Below are 20,649 nucleotides of genomic sequence, written 5' to 3' on the forward strand. Positions count from 1 at the left end.
CGGATACTCGGGAGTGGATTCTCGACAGTGGTGCTTCCAGGTACATGACTCCTTCCTGTTCGGCTTTAGAGGATCTTTGCAGGTATTCTGGTCACATCCTTACTGGGGATACATCCACTATCCCAGTTCATAGTGAGCGCAGGTTGGAGATAGTTCTCGATGGCAGAGGGGGGCAACATTCCTCCCAAGTGCTGTATGTTTCATCACTTGGTTTTCATTAATTGTCAGTGCATCAGGTTTGCAAAACTGGCATACGGATGGAGTTTGATGAGCATTTTGTTGCACTCCGAGACAAGGCAACAGGCCAGGTAGTTTGGGAAGGCGGAGTGGAGAATGGAGTTTACAAACTTTTAGCACTCTCTCTCCCAGGTCCTCAGTTTTGTGATGAGTGGTAGTCTGGTAATGGCCACTTAAGTGTGGATACGCTGCAGGTGCAGGCTTTCCCGGACTAGATGGTGGATCACTTGCCAGTTGATGGTAGTAGTTGGTAGGAACTTTCTAGTACAGATGTTGGTAGTTCTTGTGTTCGTCAGTCAGAGGAAACTTTACAGGTAACCTAAGGTACCTAATAGATTAGGTAAGGTACCAAAGTACATTTAAACGGCACTTTTCTCAACATAACGAAAAAAACGGGCTACTACAGGAATGTGTTTGCTGTTGGCAGTCCCCTCCATGCGATTTTGGATTGAGCGTTCAAACTTCAAAGTTGTCACTCGACCTCCTTTAAACTTGAGGGCCCATGCTTGGAAATTACATAGTCACAAGGGACGGGGGACGGTGACGGGGACGGGACGGGGGATGGCCATAAGTAGGGAACGGGGACGGGGGAGGGAACGACACTCAAAAAATACATTTTTTTTAATTTTTCTACTCTACACTTATTCTACTTTGGAAGTATATCAAAATGAGCACAAATTTACACTAAAATGGTAAGCTTTTGAGTCATATTAATAATTAAGTAGATACAAAATGAGTCATGACTCAAGAGTCAGGACTCAGGAGTCAGGACTAAGCCTTAAGGAGGCAAAATACATGGACGGACTCAAATGAGTCAATGACAAAAAAGTGCTGAAGACTAGAGGTTAGAGGCTAGAGCTAAGTAGTAAGGCCCATGAATCATGATCCATGAATGATCATCCACGTGAAGTGCTTGCCTCATGGTCATAGGTAGCTTGTGCCAAAGAAGCATCAAGCTCATTCTCAGTCTCATCCTCACTGGCATGCTGCTCCTGCACCTCATCCTCTTGTTGCTCTTCTTGTTGACTCATCTCCCACTCGGTGAAGGAATACGCTCTACCCCGAGTCGGTTCCTCTTCCTAGAGGCAATGTGGCTGTAGGTACTCCAAAGTTGCTCCAAGCAAGAGGAGCTGACGGCCTGGCTAAGTATGCGGATGGCAAGCTGCTGCGGCTCCGGTCCATCTGAACCAAAGTCCTCCCACCATAGAGCAGCACCAACTTTGGAGCGGTCAACCTGTGCATCATGACAGCCATAGGAGCCATGAAATGACCTGTACATCGAAAGCTGGTCCCTGATGCATCAGGCACAAGACGATCCAAGATGATCCTCCATCCAGCGCTCACATCCCGGTCGCTCTCCTGCTTGTTGCCTTGGATTTCTGGGTCCACCACATAAGCTGCTGCATGCAATGGAGAGTAGTAGGAATTCCACCTTCCTAGACACAAGGCATGGATCTCCTCGTATTTGTCTTCGTCAGGCACGAAGTCTTTCAAGTTCTCTATCATGCGATCCATGGCCTCGTAGACCTTGCCTATGCATGGTTGCATAGCGTCTACAATCCTCAATAGGTGGACTATGGGCCTCACCATAGCATCTGTGGTCTTCACACGGTCTCACCAAGAGGCGTCATCCGCCCGTAGCCTACACTCTTGGCCAGTGTTTGTATGGGTCTCTTGCATGGCGACAAACTCGTTGCTAAGGAAAAGCCCCCTCAAAGCACCGCTACAATCCTTCAATCAGCCCAACATGACAAAGTTGTAGGCAAACCGGGTGTCGGAATATTTGAGGAGAGAGAGACAGGACCTCTTGTTGAACTCATGCCGAAGTCTTTGATGGTTGAGGACAAAGGAGACCATGGTGTTGGCCTCCTCAATGGCTGTTGCTGAATTTTTATGTACCTCTGCTCCTATAGCAACCAGGCTGCTGGCTGCATCTCTGAATAACCAGGCGGATGTGATCCTCTACAGGCGGCCAGAACTGGTTGCAACCAGGTGAGCTCCTCTCGGCAGGCGACTGGCTGCTACTCCTTGCAGGCTGCACTGCCTTCTCTTGCAGGCAGCTGCTGCAGGCTGCTGCCCATCTTCTACTGGCTGCACCTCTCCAAGCTACGCATGTCCCTACAGGCGGCTATGGCTGTGCGCTTGTGCTCCAGCCAGTAGAACACTACCCTCAGGCGACTTTGCTTGAGCTCCTCCACACTGCAACCAAGCATCTTCTTCCTTGCAAGTGGATGCTTCTTCTCTCACAGCAGGCGGCTGTGGTTTTCTTGCGGTGGTACTTGCCTTGTTGGTTCACCACGAGGCGACTGAGTCTTCATCAAGGGGACTTCGCATCTCCTGGGTGGCTTCATCATACCACGAGTATTTGTTTTCTATCAACCATCTACAAGTAAGTGAATTTCAGATTTAAGTAAAGTATTTTATGTTTTAAATCTGATAAGGGATTCATCCCGCTTGGCCAACACCCGTTCGGTGCCGGGTTGTCCAAGCTCTATTGGAGAACCTCGGTCCAAAGGTGCTGAGATCGGGAGAGCCAGGCGTTAGTACGAGAGCGCCTGTTTGTGCGTGGTCTCGGAACACCAGTGAGGCGCTCTCTGCGGAGTCCAGTGAAGGCATAGGACCGTAGAGATTGGACCACACTAGTGGTCGTTCTGCTTCGAGCTTCTACATCAAGTTTCGACTTCGAGCATATTTGTTTGGTACTGTTTTCATATGTACATGGACATCATCTGGTTCTTGGAACCCATGGAGCATTGTATTCATTAAATACTCCCAATAAATATATCATATATTGAGGGGGGGGGGTCGGCCCGTTCCGGCCCCAGTGCTGGTGTCCATCTTTCCATTTCATTTCATTTAAATTTCAAGTTGTATTAAGTTGTCCATTTCAAATTTGTGGTTTTAAAGTTGTGCTATTAAGCGTGTGGGTGTCCAACGGAGTCTTTCCCACTTGACGGGATCGGTTTCATTGGTATCAGAGCACGGTTGTTTCCCTCTTCCTAGTGGGGAAACGAACTTGTGTACTGGACATCCCGCTTTTAGCAAACTTAAAACACAATGGACAGCCAAGGCAACCCTTTGGAAGTGCCAAATTCGAGGGGTCCATCTAGTGCCTCTCGTGGGTCTGATGCCCTGCGTGGTAGGCACAAGCCCCTTGAAAGGGTTATTGATAGTGAATCCAAGGGTCAACTGTCTCCAGGAAAGACAGTTATGCTTGAACAAGAGCCTGATGCTATGAGGGCTGAAATGGAACATATGAGAAAACTTTTGCAGGCTCAAGAGCAAGAGTTAAAGTTTTTACATGAAGATCCACATCTGCAAAGTGCTATTGAAGCCAGGAAGGCTGATGCTATGGTTGATGTAACTTTTGAATCAATGGCTTGTGAAGTGGGCAAGAAACCAAGGGAGTTGGCACTTGCCTATCTCCTTCGCAAAGGTGATATCAAAGAGGGGGATGACGGAGAGCTGAAATTCAGAAATCCACCTCGTTTGAAGCATGGAGATCCCGCATCCCAAAGGCTGAAATCTTTTATGCAAAAGGAAGAGGTGACTGTCACCTCTCGACATGCATCTTCTCCCCAAGGCACTAAGCCTGACAGATATATGTATGCCAGTGCTCATGGAGGGCATGAAAGTCACATGCATGCAAGACATGTATCTCATGGTGACAGGTCTGCTTCCAGAAAAATTTTGCCTTCTGAGTTGTCTCATGGAGAGACCATGCCATATGCAGGTAAGTCACATGCATCTGAGTTTCGAGTTCGTGGAGCACATGCCACCGTGCTCCATGAAGCTTCTATGACGGCCCATGGAGCCCATGCAGATAGGGCTGCCCCGTTGGATAAGGGGAAAAGAAAAAGAGAAGACCATGAGCCTCATGCCAGGAAGCTCAAGGAATTCAAAGCAGGTGATAAATCTGTCAAATTTGATGTTTTTCATGGTGAACATGATGCTTCTAAGGTGTTAGCATTTGTGGCACAGTTCGACATTGCTTTTAGCGATGAGGATTTCACAGAAAAGTCAAAGGTGCGCCATGCTAGCATGTTTTTGAAAGGGACTGCTGCTCATTGGTGGATCACTGAAAAGATCACCAAGGATCCCATTTCTACTTGGAAGGAATTCAAGGATAGATTTTATGCTCAGTTCTTGCCACCCAATGCAGAGCAAACTCTCACTCAAAAGTGGGACAGGCTGGAACAAAAAGATAATGAGAGTGTGCAACAGTATGTTAACAAATTCTAGAAAGTGTTGCTGGAAGTGACTCCCTTCATGCAAATCACTGAGGATGAAAGAAAAAGGAAGTTTCGTTCTGGATTGCAACCAGCATATAGATCGGGTATTGAATTGCACCCGAAACGTACGTTGCAACAGCTCACAGCTTCTGCCCTTGCTACGGAGCAATTGGTGCTTAAGATTAAGCAGGATCAAGGAGGCTCAAAGGGGAAGGACAAGGTTGTCCCAAATCAGCAAAAGGGTGGGCAGCCACCTAAAAAGAACTTCCGGGAGCCTTACAAGGGAGGTAAAGCTGAAAATAACACATCTAAACAACAGGGCCCAAGAAAGAACAAATTCGGCTTAACTCCGGAGCAAAGAGAGCAATATGCTAAGGATGGAAAATGCTTTTCTTGTGGTAGCAAAGACCACATGTTTCGGCAATGCCCAGATCGCAAATCAAAGCACGAGGATAAGCACACCAAAGCTAATGTACATGCAGTTCCTGATGTGCAAGGAAATACAGGTCATGATGCAAAAGAGCGTATGGTTTGCAAGGCTTGGGGGCAAATCAAGGATCAGCCCGCACTCTTCATGTTTGATGACTGTGCAACTGACAATTTCATCTCTATGCAAATGGCAGCTGCATTGGGTATTGAGGTTGAAAACATGGGACCTCAGATTGAAGCTGAAGCTGCATTTATTGGTAAAGAGGTGCAGGTTATCCCTTTGATAGGGAAGTTGCGCATCCATATCCAGGGCTACCTTGATAATGAGCATTTCTTAGTTGCTCCACTGAATGGATGTGATGTATTGTTGGGCAAGCCGTGGCACCATAGGCTTGAGCCCCGCAAAGACTACAAGTCCAATATGATTTCTTTTATGCATAAAGGCCGCATGCACTTTATTGATGTTGGCAAAGAAGGGGATTCTATCCCACTTGTATCACACATCCAAATTAATAAAGCAATGAAAAAGAGTCTTTCAGCGTACTTGGTTTTTGTTCGTGATAGTCTTGTGCCAAATCATCAAAATGTGGATGCTATGTCTAATGATAGGCTGAATTTTCTTAATGCATTCAACGAATGTTTTGCTGACTCGTTGCCAGGTGAATTACCTCCCCAAAGACCCGAAGATCACCGTATAGATCTTGGGCCAGGTAGTTCTCCACCTAACAAACCCGCATACCGAGTGAGTGCTGCACAACAAGAAGAAATCATGAAACTTACTTCTTTTGGCCAAGCATGCGTAAAGACATTGAGGCTTATGTGCGTGCATGTATTACTTGCCAAAAGGTGAAATTTGACAGGCAAAAGCCTCCAGGTTTGCTTCAGCCATTGCCTATTCCCTCGCAACCTTGGGAAAGTATCACGATGGATTTTATTATGGATTTGCCTAGATCCCAGCATGGGAATGATGCTATTTGGACTATTGTGGACAGGTTTAGCAAGCAAGCTCATTTCTTGCCCGTCAAGAAAACCATCAAAGCTGATCATATGGTAAAGCTTTTTCTTGCTAATATTTTCAAGCATCATGGTATGCCTTCCATTGTTGGGGATAGAGATCCCAGGACTACAAGCCTATTTTGGAGGGCTTTGTTTGATAATATGGTTACTAAGCTTGAGTTTTCATCAGCTTATCATCCCCAAACGGATGGCCAAAGTGAAGCTGCAAATTCAGCCGTCTTGGATTTGTTGAAGTGTTATGTGGCAGATCAAAAGAGTGCATGGGAGAAGTATCTTCCACTTGTTGAGTTTGCCTACAACAATACGATCCATGCTTCCACGGGAAAGGCTCCGTTTGAGGTTATTTATGGCAGAGTGGTCTTGCCACCCATCCTTCGTACTAAGGATGAGATTTTTGCAGCTGATGAATATGTTCGTGACTTGGATGTTGCCTTTGGTCAGGTGCGGACAGCCATAGCAAGATCTCAGGATAAGCATAAAATGGTTGCTGACAAGCATAGAAGGGACATGGAAGTTAAAGAAGGTGATTGGGTATTGCTGAAATTTGAGAAGGCTAGGCTTCGGAAGAGGCCAGGACGAGAAGGATCATATCCTAAGCTTTCTCCTCGCTATTATGGACCCTTCAAGGTGATTCACAAGATCAATGAAGTGTCCTACAGGCTTGCTTTACCTAGTCATTGGAAGATTCACAATGCTTTTCATGTGAGTCTATTTCGGAAATATGTGGGGCCAGATCCTGATGAGCCTGTCACAGAAGATCCGCCAGAGATTGAAGAGCTTGAGGAGATCCTCCAGCCAGAACAGATTGTTTTTCACAAGGAGAGAAAGCTACCTGCAGGAAAGCTTTCCAGGAGATACCTTGTGAAGTTTAAGAATTATTTGCCTATTGATGCCAAGTGGGTAAATGAGGATTATTTTGCAGATTATCCGCAATTGTTGCAGGCATATCTTGAGGCTTTTCAGTTGAGGTCAACTCTTTAGAAGCCCGGGGGGATGTCACCAATTGGCCGACCATTTGGTCCATCTCCAGTTTTTGCGTCTCGTTCACTTGAGGCCAGGCCGGTGTCTCGTGTGAAGAGGCTAGTATTTTGCTGACATGGACGGGAGCCAGACTGGTGCCACCCGTGTGTTAGCAGGATGGTGTCGTATGGACGGGAGCCAGACCAGTGCCACCCGTGTATGACCTGGACTGTGTTCGACCCATGGGACTGTCACGCCATGGAAGAGCCAGTATTCGTGCCGTGTTTTGCCTATGGGACTGTCACACCATAGGGAGACTCGTACCTGGAACTGTGTCTTACCTATGGGACTGTCACTCCATAGGAAGAGCAGGTTTTTATGTTTTTATGTCGTGCCAGTTTTGTGCCGACAGATATTTTGTACTTGTTCCATGAACGGGAGATATGTCCATGTTACTATTTGCACATGCACACATATTCTGCATGTTTGAAACTGTTTTCGCATGACATGTATTTGTGTGTTTGCCTGCTTGACGTGTTACTGAGCGGGGACGCCTGCCAGTGAGTCGTGAAGTCTGCTCTGTATTCTGACAAGTTTTAGTGCATGTGAACAGGTGGTAAGTATGTTGCACATGTAATTTTTTATATTTTATTTTAACCTTTTATTTTATAAGGTTAGGTGTTCACATTCACTTAAATGTGGGCACCCCCTTTGGGCACCCACTTAGGGGCCAAGGTGGGGAGCCCCACTTAAGTGAGTGTGGGGGTGGGCATGGTCACCTACCAGTACTCCCCACCCACATGCAAACATGGGAATCACCAAAGTAAACTCCACTCTAATTTTATTAAATCGACTCTCTCCTTCAAGCGTGGATCATCATCGCTTCCATCTTACGTGAGAACCGGCGACCACCTCTTCCTCTGGCGCATGCTTTTCATGAAGGCGATTGCTGCAGTACCCTTTGCTGCTGGCTGCGCCTGCCTCTCTACAGGTGGCTGAGTATTGTTGCAGGCGACTGTTTCCCCTGCACTACTGGCTGCAACCAAACATGCTCCCAGGCGGCTGCTGCTGAATTTTTATGTACCTCTGCTCCTACAGCAACCAGGCTGCTGGCTGCGTCTCTGAATAACCAGGCGGATGTGATCCTCTACAGGCGGCCAGAACTGGTTGCAACCAGGTGAGCTCCTCTCGGCAGGCGACTGGCTGCTACTCCTTGCAGGCTGCGCTGCCTTCTCTTGCAGGCAGCTGCGGGTGTTCTCTCCTTTCATCTCCTTTCCTACAGGCGGCTACTCTCCCAGGCGACAGTACTTGCAGGCTGCCCATCCTCTACCGGCTGCAGGCTGCTGCCCATCTTCTACTGGCTGCACCTCTCCAAGCTACGCATGTCCCTACAGGCGGCTATGGCTGTGCGTTTGTGCTCCAGCCAGTAGAACACTACCCTCAGGCGACTTTGCTTGAGCTCCTCCACACTGCAACCAAGCATCTTCTTCCTTGCAAGTGGATGCTTCTTCTCTCACAGCAGGCGGCTGTGGTTTTCTTGCGGTGGTACTTGCCTTGTTGGTTCACCACGAGGCGACTGAGTCTTCATCAAGGGGACTTCGCATCTCTTGGGTGGCTTCATCATACCACGAGTATTTGTTTTCTATCAACCATCTACAAGTAAGTGAATTTCAGATTTAAGTAAAGTATTTTATGTTTAAATCTGAGAAGGGATTCATCCCGCTCGGCCAACACCCGTTCGGTGCCGGGTTGTCCAAGCTCTATTGGAGAACCTCGGTCCAAAGGTGCTGAGATCGGGAGAGCCAGGCGTTAGTACGAGAGCGCCTGTTTGTGCGTGGTCTCGGAACACCAGTGAGGCGCTCTCCGCGGAGTCCAGTGAAGGCACAGGACCGTAGAGATTGGACCACACTAGTGGTCGTTCTGCTTCGAGCTTCTACATCAAGTTTCGACTTCGAGCATATTTGTTTGGTACTGTTTTCATATGTACATGGACATCATCTGGTTCTTGGAACCCATGGAGCATTGTATTCATTAAATACTCCCAATAAATATATCATATATTGAGGGGGGGGTCGGCCCGTTCCGGCCCCAGTGCTGGTGTCCATCTTTCCATTTCATTTCATTTAAATTTCAAGTTGTATTAAGTTGTCCATTTCAAATTTGTGTTTTTAAAGTTGTGCTATTAAGCGTGTGGGTTTCCAACGGAGTCTTTCCCACTTGACGGGATCGGTTTCAGATTTGTCACCTGCTTTAAATTCTTTGAGCTTTCTGGCACATGAGGCTCATGGTCTTCTCTTTTTCTTTTCCCCTTATCCAACGGTGCAGCCCTATCTGCATGGGCTCCATGGGCCGTCATAGAAGTTTCATGAGGCACGGTGGCATGTGCTCCACGAACCTTAAACTCAGATGCATGTGACTTTCTTGCATAAGGCATTGTGTCTTCATGAGACAACTCAAAAGGCAAAATTCTTCTAGTGGGAGATCTGTCACTCTTACCATGAGATACATGTCTTGAATGCATGTGACTTTCATGCCCTCCATGAGCACTAGCGTACATATATCTGTCTGGCTTTGTGCCTTGTGGGGAAGACGCATGACGAGAGGTGATTGTCACCTCTTCCTTTTGCATAAAAGACTTCAGCCTTTGAGATGCGGGATCTCCATGCTTCAAGCGAGGTGGATTTCTGAATTTCAGCTCTGCGTCGTCCCCCTCTTTGATATCACCTTTGCGGAGGAGATAGGCAAGTGCCAACTCCCTTGCCTTCTTGCCCACTTCCCTTGCCATGGACTCAAAAGTTACATCTACCATTGCATCAGCTTTCCTAGCTTCAATGGCACTTTGCACATGGGGATCTTCATGCAAAAATTTTAACTCTTGCTCTTGTGCCTGGAAAAGTTTTCTCGTATGTGCCATTTCAGCTCTCATTGCATCAGGCTCTTGTTCTAGCATGACTGTCTTTCCTCCAGACAGTTGTTCCTTTGATTCACTATCATTTACTCTTTCAAGGGGCTTGTGCCTTCCTCGCAGAGCATCAGAACCACGGGAGGCACTAGATGGACCCCTCGAATTAGGCACTTTCAAAGGGTTGCCTTGGCTGTCCATTGTGTTAAGTGTGCTAGAAGCGGGGTGTCCAGTACACACTGCACAGGTTTGTTTCCCCACTAGGAAGAGGGAAACAACCGTGCTCTGATACCAATGAAACCGATCCCGTCAAGTGGGAAAGACTCCGTTGGACACCCACACGCGTAATAGCACAACTTAATACCACAATTTGAAATTGACAACTTAATAACAACTTGAAATTGAATTGAAATGAAATGAGATAGATGGACACCAGCATTGGGGCCGGAACGGGCCGACCCCCCCCTCAATATATGATATATTTATTGGGAGTATTTAACAAATACAATGCTCCATGGGTTCCAAGAACCAGATGATGTCCATGTACAAATGAATACAGTACCAAACAAAAGGCTCGAAGTAGATGTTTGAAGTAGAATGACCACTAGCGTGGTCCAGTCTCTACGGTCCTGTGCTTTCACTGGACTCCGCGGAGAGCGCCCCACTGGTGTTCTGAGACCACGCACAAACAGGCACTCTCGTACTAATGCCTGGCTCTCCCGATCTCAGCACCTTTGGACCGTGGTTCTCCAAGAGCTTGGACTACTCGGCACCGAACGGGTGTTGACGTGGAGAGAATCCCTTATCAGATTTATCACAAAGTACTTTACTTAAATCTGAAATTCACTTACTTGTGGATGGTAGATGGAAGACCAAAATTCATGGTGTCAGTATGCAGTTACTTGAGAGAGACACCAAGATGTAGCCACTTGAAGAAGGAAGACGCCGCCTATGGAAAGGAAGTGCAACCTCTTGCAAAAAGGAGATGGAGCAGCCGCCTTAGGAGAGGTATCGCCTGGCTGTAGGAATACAGCTACCAACTGAAGAGCAGCAGCCACGCGTGGAAGGTACAGTCGCCTGAGGGAGAAGAAGCAAGAGCTGTTTGTAAACAGGGTACAGCCATCGCCTGCAGAATAGGAGAAGTCTATTGGTCAGCCGCCTGCAGGAGCACAGTCACGTAGCTTGCACAGCCTGTATGGAGGATGGAACACAGCCTAAAGGGAAAGGCCGCCTGCTGCTAGTGTACACTGACTGGCTGTAGTGGTTAGTTTGGGCTCAGCCATTGCCAGTATGCAGAAACGCAGATGACTGGAGAACATGCGCATAGCTGCCTGCAGAGAAAGCAGCGAAACCTGCTAAGGGTGGCAGCATGCGCAGCCTGCTGGAGTGGCGGCCAGTCGCCTGCAGAGGAGCAGCGCAGACAATTCAGCAGCTGCCTGGGAGCAGAAGCGCAGAGATGGTTGCCGGATTGATGATGAAAACGATCGCCGGTATAGATGGTGGAAACGATCGCTGATATCGTACGATGGAGGTGGTGGCTTCCTTTTGTAAGGGTTGGAGAGGGAGTTGCATGAATAGAGTTGGTTGGCTCCCCACGTTTACATGTGGGCGGCCAGTTCCAAGGTGGTGTGGGGGTAGGTGACCATGCACCCACCCCCCACACACACACAAGTCAAGTGTGGCTCCCCACCTTGGCCCCTAAGTGGGTGCCCAAAGGGGGTGTCCACTTTTAAGTGAGTGTGAACAAATAACCTTATAAAATGAAAGGTTAGAAATTAAACTATTAAATCAACATGTGCAATATACTTACCACCTGTTCACATGCATCAAAACTCGTCAGAAGACAGAGCAAACTTCACGACTCACTGGCAGGCGTCCCCGCTCAATAAGTGACACGTCAAACAGGCAAACACAAAAATACAAGTCATGCGAAAACGGTTTCAAACATGCAAAACATGAGTGCATGTGCAAACAGTATCATGGACATATCTCCCGTTCATGGAACAAGTACAAAATATGTGTCGGCACAAAAAGGGCACGACGTAAAACATAAATCCTGGTCTTCCTGTGGAGTGACAGTCCCATAGGTAAGACACAGTTCCAGGCACGAGCCTCCCTATGGAGTGACAGTCCCATAGGTAAGACATGGCACGAATACTGGCTCTTCTATGGCGTGACAATCCCATGGGTCGAACACAGTCCAGGTCATACACGGGTGGCACCAGTTTGGCTCCCGTCCATATGACACCTTCCTGTTAACACACGGGTGGCACCAGTCTGGCTCCCGTCCATGTCAGCAAAATACTGGCCTCTTCACATGAGACACCGGCCTAGCCTCAAGTGAACGAGACACAAAAACTGGAGATGGACCAAATGGTCGGCCAATTGGTGACATGTTCACTCTCCCACACACTACCAATGAGTGAAATTCAACAAAACAGCTCTTATTTTTGCTGTAATTTTTGATACCCTAATTTCAGCCTTCCTTTTTCAAGTTGAACCATAGGGGAAGCTTTCCTAGTTCCCTTCATCCTCTTGAAGACTTATGTCGCGAAGAATCGCAACAAATCAAAGATTTCAACACTCCAAACGCTTCCATCGCGAAGACTTCCGCTATATGGATGCAAGTAGCAGGAAGGAGTAACCGGACTCCATGATCACATCCCTGTGTAATGTTCTCTTGTCCTACGTGCTCTCGTGCAGAGTGTTGCTACCATGTGTTGGTGGAACAATAGAGAGCAGATGGAAGGGAACATGGGCACTTGAGAGGATAGTGTGAGCTGCAAGTCTACATCGACAACTACATTGTTTGCAATACTGTATTATATGCATTGGTATGGAAATGTGGTCAGAAATGCCCATGATATTGTTTACTTGATTCTCTCAAGATCAATATACTTTATTTGAGGGAGGGGCTGGCCGTTCCGGCTCATTGTGTGTCTCTTGTTAATTCAGTAAATTACTTTTTGTATTGAGCATATTGTCCATTAAATCTTGGTGTATTTAAGTGTATTGATTAGCATTATGTTCAACCAAGTTATTACATTGGTATCAGAGCATACGGTTCTCTTTCACGTCTATCGTGAAAGATGATCACCGCGAACACTAGTTGGCTCTATACTTAGAACACTATGGACAGCCATACAGTGAATGTTGGAGATGCTAACACTAGAGACGGGGACAATGAAATGCATGCTTCCAATGCTTTACAATTTGAGCAAACTCATGTGGTGCACATTAGGGAACATGAATATGTGGGACAGTTGTCTCGTGGCAAAGAGAAAATGCAGGAAGAAGAGTCCATAGTCTTAAGGGCTGAACTTACTTGTATGCAGGCTCTTCTTTATGCACAACAAGAAGAATTGAAGCTCTACCGTCGCGAGGATCCATTGGTTCATGATCGTTTGAAGGTCAAAAAAGCTGAATCTTATATGGAGCATGCAATGGCAATGATTGCTCAATAGTTGCACATGCAATCGAGGGATGTAGCACGTTCATACTTGGCTTGTACCTAGGATGCCTATGCAGAAAAGGCAACCATCCCACAGGTGCTCGAACAAGAACTTATGTCTAAGAGGATGAATCGTCATGCTATTGGAGAGGAACCATCGGTAACTTCACGCCATGCAGGAGTACTTTATGTAGCCCGTGAAGGATATATGATTATGGCATTGCCGGTTGAAAATGTGCATGCACAATACATGCAACATGGGCTGCAATTTTTTGTTGGTGCAGGTGTTATGCGTATCTCTCATGCCACTCATGCCTTCTAGTGTGCTCGTGAGGGGGAAGCTATGGGTGAAAATGCACCAATGTGTGTTAAAGTGCCAGCCATGCCTCATGCTTATAGGACACATGTATCTATGCCTAATGCATTACCTTTTGTTTCATGCCAGTCACAAGGGTTGTCCCAATGGAAAAACATGCGGGAAAACATGTTGAGATGCAAGCAATGCATCAAGTCTCGTGGCTTCAAAGCCAGAGACAAATCCGTGAAGTTGACGCATATCATGGGGAATATGATGCATTAAAGACATTTGCTTTTATTACCCAATTTGATGTTTCTTTTAGTGATGAGGATTTCACTCAAAAATCCATGATCCAATATATAAGCATATTCATGAAAGGCACTACTGCCCATTGGTGGTTCACGGAGAAGCTCTCACCGAATCTTGTTAGATCATGGGAAGAGTTCAAGCAGAGGTTCTATGCCCAATTCTTGCCTCCCAATGCATTGAATGAGATAACAATGAAGTGGGATTGGGTGAAGCAAAATGAGAGAGAAACAGTGAATGCATATATGCAAATGTTTTGGAAAGTGCTTTTGGAGGTGTCTCCATTTATGCATGTCACGGTTCACCGAGGCGAAAAGGAAGAGAATGTTTCAATCAGGATTGTAACCCGTGTACAAAGCGGGACTACAAATGTATCTTGGTCACACCTTACACCAACTAATCACAGCCGCCATTGCCACGGAGCAATTGGAACTCAAGTTGAGTCAATCCAATAAGGCTAAACCCTCATTTCAAGGCAAAGAGAGGGTTGTCCAAAACATGCAAAATAATGGACAGCCACCTAAAAAAGGCCAAAACCAAGATAAAAATGGTCCAAAGGTTGAAAATAAGTCTACCAAGAAGCGTCCCTTCCAAGTGAGAGACTATGGTCTCACTTCGGAGCAGAAAAAGCAATATATGAGCGAGGGGAAATGCTCTACTTATGGTAGCATTGAGCATATTGCAAATGCATGCCCAAACAGGAAGCAATGTGATAATGCAAATGCATCAAAGCCCAATGTGCGGTACCCGTCACAGGACTAGTACAGAGAGCTCTCACTGACTTCTTCTAGACCAGAGTGACGAGGGCAGATTCACCCACTACACCCGACCTTCAGGTTGATGCGGGAGCTCGGCCAAGAGGAGTGACACTAGACAGAGCCATTGAGCTATGCATAGCCATGACGCCCTCGGCCTCGTGGTCCCCGCTCATGTTCGCATCACTACTGGAGGATCAGAGCCATCATCTCCTACCACCACAGGACTTTCTCCCGCCAGCCCAGCTCTACTACATTGGGTGCCATGTTGCAGTGTCCTATGCGGGATATTTTAGGGTGATATGAAAGTTGGACACTTTGTTTTGGGATCAGATATGACATTTTAGCTCTTATTACTTTCTTTGATTTTTATTTTTAGTACCCATTATGATGTATTTCATGGATAGGATGTAACCTTTTGGTCTCATAGGTTATTTTGGCCTTTTGTAGACGTTAATACAACTTTCTTTCTATCTATTCTTTATCTATGCTGATTGTTCTTGCATCAAGAGTTCCTATGTAGTGCTTAGGGTTGCCGACAGCAGCAGGTTGGCCAGTTGATTAATAGAAGACTCCCAGAGCTTCCGCATGTAACACCAATGTCACATGCCGAAAGAAGACTCCCAAAGCTTCCGCGTGTGACAACCTTGGCCAGTTGATTAATAGAAGACTCCCAGAGCTTCCGCATGTAACACCAATGTCACATGCCGAAAGAAGACTCCCAAAGCTTCCGCGTGTGACAACCGTCACACGCGGAAGCTTTGGGAGTCTTCTTTCGGCATGTGACATTGGTGTTACATGCGGAAGCTCTGGGAGTCTTCTATTAATCAACTGGCCAACCTGCTGTCGGTGAGCTCGATGGACACACTCGTATATATATTGATGCTGCCGACTGGAAGTACACGACCTCCAACCCTTGGCCGACAGGGTTTTGGTCCATCTCTCTCTCTCTCTCTCTCTCTCTCTCTCTCTCTTCTTTGTCCATGTTGATTGTTCTTGCATCAAGAGTTCCTATGCAGTGCGTAGAGCTAAAAGAGGACTCCCAGAGCTTCCGCATGTGACACCAATGTCACATGTGGAAGCTTGGGAGTCTTCTTTCAGCATGTGACATTGGTGTCACATATGGAAGCTTTGGGAGTCTTCTTTTTAGCCCTAAGCACTGCATAGGAATTCTTGATGCAAGAACGACAGAGAATAGAGAGAGATGGCTGTGTATTCAATATATTCATATGATACAAAAAGTACATTAATCTCTGGTTGCCTTAGCAACCCCAAAAGTCTATCTAATGACCAATCTCCATAGGGGGGAGAGATAACTAACAATGAGCAATAGTATGCCTTTTATAGGCTCTTGGAGGAATTAATCAATTGGCCGACTTGCTGTCGGCGAGCTTGATGGACACTCATAAATATTGATGCTGCAGACTGGAAATACACGACCTCCAACACCTGGCCAACAGGGTTCTGGTCCACCTCTAGCCTTCATCAAGCCTGTGACAGCATATATTGGGAACATCTTTTCAATCTTCATAGAATTTAAAGATGAATGCTACCCACACACTTGTTCCTAGCGTGTGGAATGGGTGCCATCAACTTTTTGTTTCATAAAGCCCATGACTTTGAAAACTCATCCTCTTGCGTTAGCTTCTTCATTGGCTTCAACTTGAGAGCCCTGTCCTTGTTCCATGCAATTTGTAGCAGGGAGCGTAGATCTTGGGAGGATTAACCATTGATTTAACTAAACACACTTGAGCATGAAAGATGAAACCACATAATCTCAAGACCTTAACAGTTGCACTAAGGGAACCAACCCCCCCCTTCCCTGCCCCTACCCCTTCTTAAGGTGTTTCATCACTTACCTTGCATTTAAATGTTGTTTGTGGTATAATTCTTCACTTGAAATGCTTTTCTCCAGCAGGTATTGGTCTTTGCGGTGCTCATGGGCACCCTGGGCTTCACAGGAGCTGATCGACCACATTCAGCAGGAGGTACAGCCATGTATTAAACTGGTTTGGCTGTACAAACAGCTTTTGCAGGCTTTAATGATGATGTGGCAGCTGGTACAACAGGTACAGTTAAGCCAGCAGCAGCTGTGGTATACCTGGCAGCTTTGGGCACCTGCTGTTTCGATGGTCCTTTGGAGAAGGTCCAAGAGGCATGGGACACGGGGGGCTTATTGGTGTGGTTGGAAGCCTTGATCGTTGACACTGACAACTCAGAGGTTATTTCGCTTGGTTTCTCTTCCAATATAGTGCCGCTTGCATCCAAGATGATTACACCAGTTTGATCAAAGTAAACTCTCATGTCATGGTAAGTGATGGCTGTGACGGAGAGCATATTCCTCTTGATATCTGGTACATAGAGAGCATCCAAAAGCTCTTTAGTATCACCATTGCTCAAAACAAAAGAAATAGTGCCTGTGCCTTAAACTAGGCATTTGACATTATTCTCACGCTGCAAGGATGGCATCTTCTGCTAGCCGCAGAAATGTATACCAATCCTTATAATTAGTCATGTGTTGGGATGCCACTATTGATGATCCATGAACCGTCAAGGGTTGAAGAATGGTCTGTCTTTGCACAAATTTTCTCAATTGCTACAAAGAACTTCAATTCCACTTCGGCAGTATTACTTGGCTCCTCCTTGGTTGGGCTTCAATGTGCCATTCTTCTTTGTTGGGGTTGGGAATCTCATGTGTGTGTCCCCTTGTGTGTGTGAATCCTTGTTTGTTGTCCGTATGTGTGTGTGAACATCCCCTAAAAGGGTTATTGTTCTAGTAGTGTGTGATCACATTCTATAAGTGGATAAGTGTGCCACATGTCATACACTCATTAGAGAGAGATTTGTATGGGTCAAAAGATAAGGCTGCAAGCCTACAAAAGCATTATACTTGGTGAGTGAACAACTCTCCTATCAATTAAGCAACCATCATTGATTCGTGAAATATACACTTGAGCTTTCACATTCTCTCTCTCTCTCTCTCTCTCTCTCTCTCTCTCTCTCTTCGTTTGTACTATACATGGACACTATTTGTATCACTTTTCGTCTCATAGACACATTGGGTCTTTTGAAGACGTTTAATAACACACTCTCTCTCTCTCTCTCTTTGCACACACATCGTGGATCTCTTGGACCTCCCATAGCTAGGCCTGGTACTTGAGCAAAACCTAGACCTGCAATTCGTATTAGAGCCTCGCACAACCCTGTCCATGTAGAAGCTATTGGCCGCGTTGCCTTGGAGCTTGACGCATACGCACAACAGTAGTTATCACCATCGCGTTGCCACATGGACTCTTTGTGCCGCTTGCATGCACCACTCCGTTGCCTTGTGCTCCAGTTTCAGCGTTAGCAGCATGAAAACTTGAGTCGCCTTTCACCTCCATCTCAGCAGAATGTGGCTTCTGCTTCTCCTCGACCTATTGTCCACCGGTAGCGATCTCCAACCCACTGGTTGTGACTTGCAAACCACACCAACGCGCTCGTCGCTTATCATAGTCATTGTCCACGTCAGCGCCTAGCCTCAACACGTCATCAGCACGTTGTTGCCTGCCCCCCACTGGTTGACCGCAGTCGTCGCCGCTATCTCCTCCACCGCGTTAGCGCCCATGTCAGTGTCCACAACCACCACCTAACCTGGAAAGCCTTATTAACAAAAATTAGGGCTTTTCAAAAATACGGTAAAATTCATCAAAGTAGAGCTTATGCAGAAATAGATATTTGGGGCTTTGAAAAAATCGAGTCCTTTGCATCAAATTAAGGCTTCAAGCAATATCCAAAATTTGGGGTTTTTTTAAATTGGAGCCTCTTACTTCGAATGAAAGCCATTTTGCGTCCTTTGTATTGACTCGGGAGCCTAAGCATCAACCGCTTGGCAACGCTGATGCAAAATGGCAAATCTTCATTGGTACATCATCAGGTGTTTTTCAAAAATTCAAAAATGTACTAATTCCTGTTAAGTTTGAGTCATGGGTCCTCTCCTCAAGGAGTTTCCCAAAAATGATTGCAATAATTGTTGTGTGAGTGTGTCTTTCGTATGTGTTCTATCTTTGAAATAAGCCTTGAATCTTATAAGAAGCTCCATCATTTTGTGTCACACCATGCTTAGAACAAGGGGGATGTCTTGGTAAGTTGATGTTGTGTGGTGAAGCTCTTCTAGTAGGCTTGATCGGAGGGTTTCAATTGTTGGCACATTGTGTTCTTTTGTATCACGTGTTGTAGTTGAGAGCTCAAATCACCATGGTTGTTGAACATCTTATCAAGCATCTCCACCTTTGTTTTGAAGGGAGGTTTATTTGGATTTAGGGTCTCGTGTGTGTCATGTCGTGTGTGTGAATCTTTGTTTGTGTGTGTGTGTGTGTGTGTGAACACTCCTTAAAAGAGTTATTGTTCTAGTAGTGTGTGTGGACATATTCTTATAAACGGATAAGATGAGTGTGCCATGTGGCATACACTTATTAGAGTGTGATGATAACCTTGATTTATAGGCCTCCAAGGAAGAGGTGCCTAGATCCTAGAAATCATCCACCTCCCCTCAATCCAAGAATTGAGAGATATTTCTTTTGGCCAGAGACGCATAAGCACGTGAGACAGTGTCTTGTGTGTCAGAAGATCAAGTTTGATCATCATAAGACATGAGGGTTACTTCAGCCCTTGTCCATACTGAATAGCTTTGGGAGTCTATTACCATGGATTTGCCTAAAACAAAAGGAGGGAATGATGTGATATGCACTATTGTTGACAAGTTCAGTAAGCAAGCACACTTTATCTGTACGTAAGAATATTAAGCCAGAGCATATGGCGAAGATATTCATGGTTGAAATATTTAAGCATCATGGCTTGCCATATGTCACCCACTTGTGTTTGTAGGAAACCCTAACCATGTGCATGGAATCTTGTATTAAGAATCTTGAAGATAAATATAACTTGGATGTGTTGTTTGACCTAGCATGGTAGGCTTCATTATTAGACATGAGTTCTTATTCCGAGGAACCCATGAATGGTCATGCTTCCATCCCTAAGCAGGGAAGTATGATTGGCCCTATTTCCATCCCTGAGTAGGGAAGTATGATTGGCCATGGACATACTTCCATCCCTAAGTGGGGAAGTGTGATTACACATGCTTCATAAGCATGATGAACGATGCACTCTTACCTTTATGGGGGTGAGTATAGATGGATACAAAGTGTATTGAACGGATGGTATTCACCTTAGGCACATGCACATTAAGTTGCTTGATGAACTTACATCGAATGCTATTTTGGGAATGCGTGAACATGTAGGCATTCATCCTTAAGCATCAAATGTTTGCAGGTTAATGGTTGTTGATCTATCTACTTATATGTTGCAGAAGGTTAAGTATTCTTATTATCACCTGACAACTTTTAATTTCAACAAATTTTAAAGATATATTAACTTTTAGGATTGGAATCTGATTTAAGGGCTTTCCCTTCATCTTTTGAGCAAACAGAAGTCGAAAATCAGAATAAGAACAATCGAAAACCCCCTAATTCAACACAAAAAAATGATGACATGGCGATGAATCTTCTTGCCCATGCTAGCTCAGCAACTTTCCCTTCAGCTGAACATGCAAACTCATTTTAGAAGTTTAGTTATCAGTCTCTTTATATTTCATAGCATCTCTTTATATTTCTTCAAGGGGGAAAGTTACTTGTGTAGAGCCATAACTTTCTATTTTTAAGTGAGAGAGAGGGTCACCATCTCTTTTTATTTTAAGAAAAGAAGATTAGACCATCTCTTTCTATTTTCAAGAGGAAGATGCACTTTTATAAACCATCTCTTTCTATTTTCAAGAGGGAGATGCACTTTTAGACCATCCCTTTCTATTTTTGTAAAAAGGCAAAAGAATTTCACTATAAAAAGAGGCTAGCTATCCTCATTATGCATATGTGAGGAGAGGTAAGAAAGTCATTTATGTAGATTTAAGAAGAAAGAACTTCATAATCATTTTTGTGACAAGGAGAAACAACACTTAGAGCTTGAGAGCAAGAAGACAAGGAGGCTAAAACTACTCTATCAAGTGTGGAGATTCCTTTGCAAAGAGA

The 20,649-nt window shown here is 45.6% G+C and overlaps 1 protein-coding gene across 9 annotated transcripts in view; it reads left to right on the forward strand.

Moving 5' to 3' along the window:
* Window positions 1-17,531, forward strand: part of LOC147623182 (uncharacterized) — a 34,560-nt gene extending 17,029 nt beyond the window's left edge. For 6 of the 9 annotated variants that reach the window (XM_086821265.1, XM_086821267.1, XM_086821269.1 and 3 more), the window contains one exon: window positions 16,506-17,531. The gene's annotated coding sequence lies outside the window, so the exon portion shown is untranslated. Of the gene's footprint in view, window positions 1-16,502 lie in introns of all 9 variants that reach the window. The other 3 variants (XM_086821266.1, XM_086821268.1, XM_086821270.1) reach the window with 1 other exon arrangement.
* Window positions 17,532-20,649: the final 3,118 nt, after the last annotated feature.

The sequence above is a fragment of the Cibotium barometz genome, chromosome 27 (assembly GCF_041138505.1).
Source record: "Cibotium barometz isolate CiBa-2024 chromosome 27, ASM4113850v1, whole genome shotgun sequence".
Lineage (NCBI taxonomy): Eukaryota > Viridiplantae > Streptophyta > Polypodiopsida > Cyatheales > Cibotiaceae > Cibotium > Cibotium barometz.